Source organism: Vanellus vanellus (assembly GCF_965231255.1).
Source record: "Vanellus vanellus genome assembly, chromosome: 2".
Classification (NCBI taxonomy): Eukaryota; Metazoa; Chordata; class Aves; order Charadriiformes; family Charadriidae; genus Vanellus; species Vanellus vanellus.
In genome coordinates, this window is record NC_138906.1 from 112,089,016 (window position 1) to 112,096,112 (window position 7,097).

Genomic DNA, 7,097 nt, shown 5'->3' on the forward strand with positions numbered 1-7,097 from the left:
TAGGACCAACAAATTCATATTAATTCTTGCTTCATGCGTCATTAACACCTAATGGAATGTTTAAAGGTGTTTACAAGTCCAAAGTAATAATGGATCACTCTTAATTAACACCATAAAAATTTCACGGAAGTCTCAGTGGAAGAAGGTGGTTGTTAAAGAGATTGCTTCATATCTCAGTCACAGACTGCCCCCTCCTTTTCCTCCATGAAATGGAGAACAAGTAGGTTACAGGTGTGAGAAACCAAAATAATCAGCTCAGCTACACGACATAAAAAGGAATCACACATTTTACTTCTAATAATCTTTGAAATCAAGAAGAGAGGAAGTTGTGTTTAGAGTACTGTTTGAAGATGCTTGCAAGTACTAGATGCTGAAAATTAAAGACAAAGCACAGTAGCCTTATACTGGCATATGCTACATAATACTAGGCAGATGAGTCAACTCTTATTTTAGAATTCTGAGTAAAAATCAGAGTTTATTCAGAAGAAAACACTGGTTGTTCCAGTCTTCTCTCAACGTGGGAGAGAGCCTAGATTTTACTTTATTAAGCATTAACATTCATTCTAACAGGAACTCAAACAGAATTTTGTACTGCCCTCTAAAATCATGACTTAAATACATTCAGTGGTCAAAGATTATGATAAATATCATGAGGTTTGATTGATTCTATCACACAAACATTCAAAAAAGCACATTCCCTAAAAGCCAGTACTTCTTTTACAGACAATTTCAGAACACAGGAACAAAATTAAATACCGAATACAAAAAGAAATCTCCAAACTCATCTTTTACAGGCAATAGCAAGTTCAATATTGTGACTATGTTTTTTCAGAAGCAGATTTATTATCTGTTTTCAACAAAAAGGGTACCAGGGTGTTTAGCATGAAAGAAATCAAGAGCACTAGGAGATGGAAACACAATGAAATTCCTACAGACACTTCATCAACCCACTCCATTCTTGCGTGCAGCATTTGAGCAGTGTATCTTTTCTAGAAGATCTTGTCCTGCCTTTTAGAACTAATCTTAAACACATACTCTTTTAAAAATGTAGGTACAATGTCCACTGCTCTCACCACTTATTTTCCCTGTCCTATAGACAGCTAGGAGTCACTGTCAACACAGACAAAACTTTGCAAAGATCCCCATACAACTGTTAGAATACACTTGTCCTTTTTTCCACTGCATTCAGCATTAAAGTCCAATGATTTCAGTATTTTCATTTATCATCTCATCTTAGTGAAACCAAACAAACTCAAACAGAAGCATCTGGATTACAATTTAGTCCTACCCAAGAGTACACATCAAGTAGGTGCCACTATCCTAGTGAGTAAAATTCCTCTTAAGACGAATAATTCTCCAAAATAGTAAAAATACACAACTGAAACTTATACTGAAAAGCAAGTAGCAAGCACACAGTTCTGAATTCAGCCATGTGCAAAAAATTCCTATGAGAATTATTTTGAAAAAAAAAAAAAAAAAAAAAAAAAAAATTCAGTCATGCCTACCAACCAAATATGTCTATTTATAAATTTGTCTATATAGGACTAATGCTTTTTTGGCTGGATAGGAGAGACACTAAGGCCTGGGAAAATGCCGAAAATGTTAGTGCTTTAAATGCCTGAAACAATGTTCAGTTCAGACTATAACTACGTTTGGTTAATCAGTTTCAACCTTTAAGACCTAACATTTGATTCAACACAAAACAATATATTGTTTCTAATGGCACTCTAATGGAAAAATGCCTCAGCTTGGCATATGACTAGTTTGTTTGTTTGTTTGTTTTTTTAACAGTTATCTAGCCATCAGAGAGTCTATTACACCTGCAATTCTACTTAACATGTAGCAAAACCTAAGCACAGCTGCATCAGGCAGAGCCACACGCCACAGGTTTACATTGAGAATAAGTGTTCTAGCAGCAGCAGTTTGTTTATCCCTGCCATGAAACTTTAACAGCCTTTCTGTGTGGACACTGGCAATCACTGATTTCCATTGTCCCCTAAATTGTCTAACAACATTTTCAAATGCTTTTCAGTTTTAGCAGACAATAAAACATAAAATCACTATCATTTCCCATCCTCTTTTGGTGCTCTCCTCAAGAACTAACTCCCCTAATTCTCAAACTCCTTTCATAATAAAACTATATTCCTATGACAACACAGCTACCTCAATTTAGAGCATCCAGACTCCTGTGCCCAATGAGTATTCAAACTGCAGTGGTAAGGATTTCTGATCAGTTTCTCTGCAAAACACAGACATTAAAAATAAATTACGGGTGTGGACACACTGCCTTCCCAGACCCTCTCCCCACCACACACACTTCCACCCCCAGCTTCTTTGCTGTTTTTCATACAGATTTGTGCCAGACATTCGGCATCCTCATTAAGTGGTGTCTGGCAACCTGCCTAAGTTTTAGTGGGTTCTGGGAATGCCAATATATTAACCAGAGGACTTTTTGCATACCCTAGAGAGATTTTATTCTAGAAAAGTCAACCATTTGGCACAAAGAAAACTTACTTCAAATCTAAGAAAGCTCTCAATCGGCAATAAGAGAAACTGCATTAAGATTCTTCTTAATTTCTGTCTCCTATCTGAAAGGAGTTTGATGCAGGGCAAGATTGTCCAAACACAGTTTAAAAGGTCAGAGTGCTGTCTATAGTAGGAGTTTAGAGAAAAGAAAGCCAGATATGAACAACACAGACACAGCACACCATCAAGAAAGTGACTCATTTTCATTCCCCTGTCTCTTGTGACCAAAATAATCTTAATCAGGAAGATTAAATTTATCCATTATTATGCTGAGTGATAATGAATGGTGATATGGATACTTGAAAGTTTCCATTGCTTAACTAAACAATAAGAAAAAGCATTTAGTAAAACACATCTGCATTCATCATATTCCAAATACGCTAAATCAAGGCACATGCTACTGAAATGCATATATTAAATAGAGATGACTAACAGAGAGCCATTTTGCAAGTATGAAGTACAGAACACACTATAATGTTGTGATCGCTCTTATTCACCTGCAAGCATTCTTTCTACTGCAGTTCCCTTACAGTTACTACTACTCAACTGACATTCCCAGAAGTAAGCAAATAAAACTCATCTCTAAAATAAAGAACTTAAATTTCTCTTTCAAATAAAAGGTTCAGAAGAACACAATGGAAAAAAGGTCAATAGTTCTCCATCACTGGAATATTCTGCCTGCGCAGCACATAGAAAAATTTAAAGTACACTAGACAAATGTGTCATTATTTCATTCTGAGACCGTTTCTGCAGACTTATATACCTGGTGAATCCTATTCATTTCAAGAAGTTATTCAGGTAATCTGCTATCATTCAGATATCACTATCCATTATTATTAGAAATTGCTTCGAACTGACATTTATCTCAAACTCATCCTCTTGGTTTGTGCAAAAAAATGTTGACTTCCTGACAGCAGCTCCAAAATGTCACAATCCCTTTAAAATGACCAATTAGCACCAGAGAGTCAACACGGATCAATTAAAATCAAGTCAAGTTAAACATTTAAGTATACATATTAAAGTCTGGCAAAAATAAGATTATGTTTGTTGGGAAGAAATTTTTAGCTATCTAGGCTGCCTTTGCTTAGATATCAACCTTCTAGGCAAGACCGCTATTCTTAAAAATAGCTGTCAACTGAGAAAAGAAAATGTGTATGTATGAATCATTTCACTACAGGGTTGGATTCCCAGCAACTGATGCACCACTGTTCTGGCATCAGTACCTTTAACGAGCAGCTGATACTAGCTTGGTGCCATTGAAGAATTTCACGGTTACCACAGAACCAATCTGCAGAAAAATTCATCTCTAAACTCCTAGAAGTATTTGTATTTCATAACTGGCAATTCACTTGCAAGGAGCTGTGCAAGGAGCTGTTTTAAGTTATTAGAAACTCCAGACAGAAAAAAACTTTTCTAAGACCACTCTTAAGTTAAATGCAGCAACAATTCCTGCCAACGCGAGAGTTGGTGGGCAGGAATGTACTTGTTAACACTTCATTCAACTAAGTTAAATTACTTTTAAGATACCTTTCTATTATTTGAATAATCATTTACTTCTTTCTGGCACATCACATCCTGAAAGCATTCCAAATTATTTTAGACAGAATCACTTAAATGCAACCAGTTCTTGGCGGAAGGGCAGCAGCCACTAGACAGAGTACTGTAGGGCAGCTGTGAAAGAGAACTAAATTTTGGTCAAGCAAATCAAGAGAGAAAACTTCCTTCTTCCTGCCTCCCCCGCCCCAAGACATGGTACTTTCACTGCACAGAAAACTAACAACTCATATTTCAAGTCTCATTTTCAATGTTCGATGCAGAAAAAGCATTTTATCTACTTAAAAATAACAAAGGGACATGTTAGTTCTAAGTTCTTAGGTTAAGCTACTGTTCAATAGTTTTAATCCTACCAAACTTAGTACAACCGTGCCTCAATCTTGAATCCCAATTTCCACAAGTTTTCTTGTAACAAGTCGAAGATACTGAAGGCTGAATTCAAACTTCATCAGTCAAAACGCTGCCTAGTGCCTGCAATGTTTCAATTAACATAAAGCAATGGTCTGAAATACACTGTCTCACATTGTTAACTCATTCTGCGTTATACATTCATCATCATTTAGGCCCACACAGGCATCTGAATTTACTGGAGACTACTGATATGCCTTATGTGTATGCAACAATGATGTTCACATACCTAAGAGTCAGAATTAAATATGCTACTATAAACACAGAATATATAAACGATGTATTTTTATTTCTATGCGTAACTGCATATAGTTGATGCATTCCAATTTAAGTTCTCCTCACGCTGGTTGCTTTATGTATCACAGTAACTTAATACCAGGTGCTAAAACAGCAGTACAGATATAGATGTTCAGAGTACCATTACTATTTCAGCTAACATGGACAACAAAATGTTGCTTAGACTGCTTCCCACCAGTGCACTGGTTTTCCAGCAAAACTTCCCCTTTTATTTACAACCATGAAGCTATAATATTTATATTCTCATTAGTGGAACCATACACGTGTGCACCACACGCAGTTATTCAACTCCACTCAACAGTGCATCATACGTTATTTAAACAACACTGAATCACTGCAAAGAGTGGAGTTCTTAAAATATTTCTCTAGAAGTGAAATTGGAAGGAAGAATAAAAGTTTGGTCTAACCAACAATACTCAGGGGTTGAAGGATGAAAACTAAAAGACACTTTCCAGAAAGGAACATTACCGTGCTTACGCAGCATCTATGTTCTTACCTCACTGATGCCTACCAGTAATTGCCCCTCGGGCTTTCTTACCAGCAAAAACTCTCTCTCTTTTTGGCCAGCATCAGATGTACGATGCTCTTCATGTTACGTGGTGCACCTTTCCAGTCCACAAACATTTTAATGCAAGAGTTTTTTGTTTGTAAGAACAGACAAATCTCTTAAGAGCTTTCCTTTCTGACAAGATGCTTGTGTCTTAGATCAATAAACTTTTATAACACCAAACATTATTTCTAGTGCCATATAATTATTCACCAGATTTCGGTTCTCTTGCACAACCATCACTTGCTACTTGGAAAAGGTTCTCAACAACAAAGTCCCACTAAAACCCATATCATTCTAGGTGTTCATTTAAGATCTAACAAAAAAAAAGTTAGTTTTGCATTTTGCCTGCTTCCCGTTTATTCTTTAAGTCAGTTTAAACCTACACACAGCGGTGTATTTGTCTCTTCAGCAAGCATCAAATCATAACCCACGCATAACCACCTACCCACCTACATGATGGAAAACCTGGCACGCCATTCAGAAATTTGGGATGCACATATTCAATATGAACGATGCAAGCAGGCGTCGGATACAGATGGGCCAAGCTAGACTTCTGCTCATAAACTTTTTTTTTTTTTTTTTTTTTTAAAAAGGCACTTCATTAAATTCAGGTCGTTTGTGCGTGAGCCCGGTAGCCACACTGCTGCTCTTCCTTCCCGCAGAAGTTACCCGCTGGGACGCGGGCACACGCTGCTGCTCTCCCCAGCGCCGACATCTCCCCCCCCCCGCCCCGGGCTCTGTGTTGCCGGGCTGGGCAGGACACCCTGAGCGGGGCCGTTTCGCCGGTACTGCCCACCGAGCGGCGTTAACATCCCTCCTCAGGAGAGGTGAAAGCCGTGCAGACCGAGCTGGAAGTGTTTTACTTCGGAGCAGCCGGAGAGGACGTGCCGCACGCGTTCCCCGGCGCCCTGCCCGACGCCGCCGACGCCTCCTCCTCCCTTGCCGAGCTCCGGCTCTCCCCCTCCGCGCCGCCGAGCTTCTCCGGTCCCGGCTTCTCCCCCGGCCAGGCGGAGCAGCAGGGAGGCGGCGGGGAGCCTGGGCCGTCCCCCGCTCAAACAGCTCGGTAACGGCGCTACCTGTCACCCTCGCGCCGGCCAACGGCCGCCCGACGCCCCCTCAGCGCCTCACCTTGGGGTGGGGGGTGGGCGGGCGCGGAGGGACGCGCTCAGCCCGGCCTCGGCCAGGGGCACCCGGCGCCGCCGGAGACCCCGGCAGCCGCCGCCTTGTCCCTCCCACGTTCGCAGATCTTAAAAAACTCGGGGCCTCCCCGCACTTTCCCCGCTACTTTCCGCCTCGGCGACCCTTCCCCGCCCGTTCCCGGCCGCACTCACTCACCTCCTCCCCCCCACCCCGGTCCCCCGCCGTTCTCCCCGGCGGCCGGGTTGGCCTCCTCCTCCTTCTCCTCCTCCTCCTCCTCCGAAGCGGACGGGGAGCCTCCTCGCCGCCTCCCCCTGCCTGTCTCCGGCAGCCTCTCTCCCTGCGCTGAGGCTGTGCCTGCCTCCAACTCATCCCCAGCCTGCCTTCCACCCCCCCACCCCCCCCGCCCTCCCCGCCCGCCCTGCCCGCTCCGCTGGCTGCCGCCTGTCTGCAGCGAGTCTGGCTCCGGCGGACGGGCGCGGGGGGGGGAGGGAGCGGGGGGAGGGGCGTCCGCCCCTCCCCCCGCTCCCTCCCCCCCCCCCGCCCCCCGGGCACCGCAGCCCACAGTGACACCTGCCGGGCAACAGAGATCTTTGCCACGTGCAGAGGAATAATCCTTAAAACT

The 7,097-nt window shown here is 42.4% G+C and overlaps 1 protein-coding gene across 1 annotated transcript in view; it reads right to left on the bottom strand.

The window, feature by feature from the left end:
• Positions 1-6,730, bottom strand: part of LDLRAD4 (low density lipoprotein receptor class A domain containing 4) — a 294,512-nt gene extending 287,782 nt beyond the window's left edge. Inside the window, exon 1 of the mRNA XM_082479515.1 lies at positions 6,671-6,730. The gene's annotated coding sequence lies outside the window, so the exon portion shown is untranslated. The remainder of the gene's footprint in view (positions 1-6,670) is intronic.
• Between the last annotated feature and the right edge of the window lie 367 nt (positions 6,731-7,097).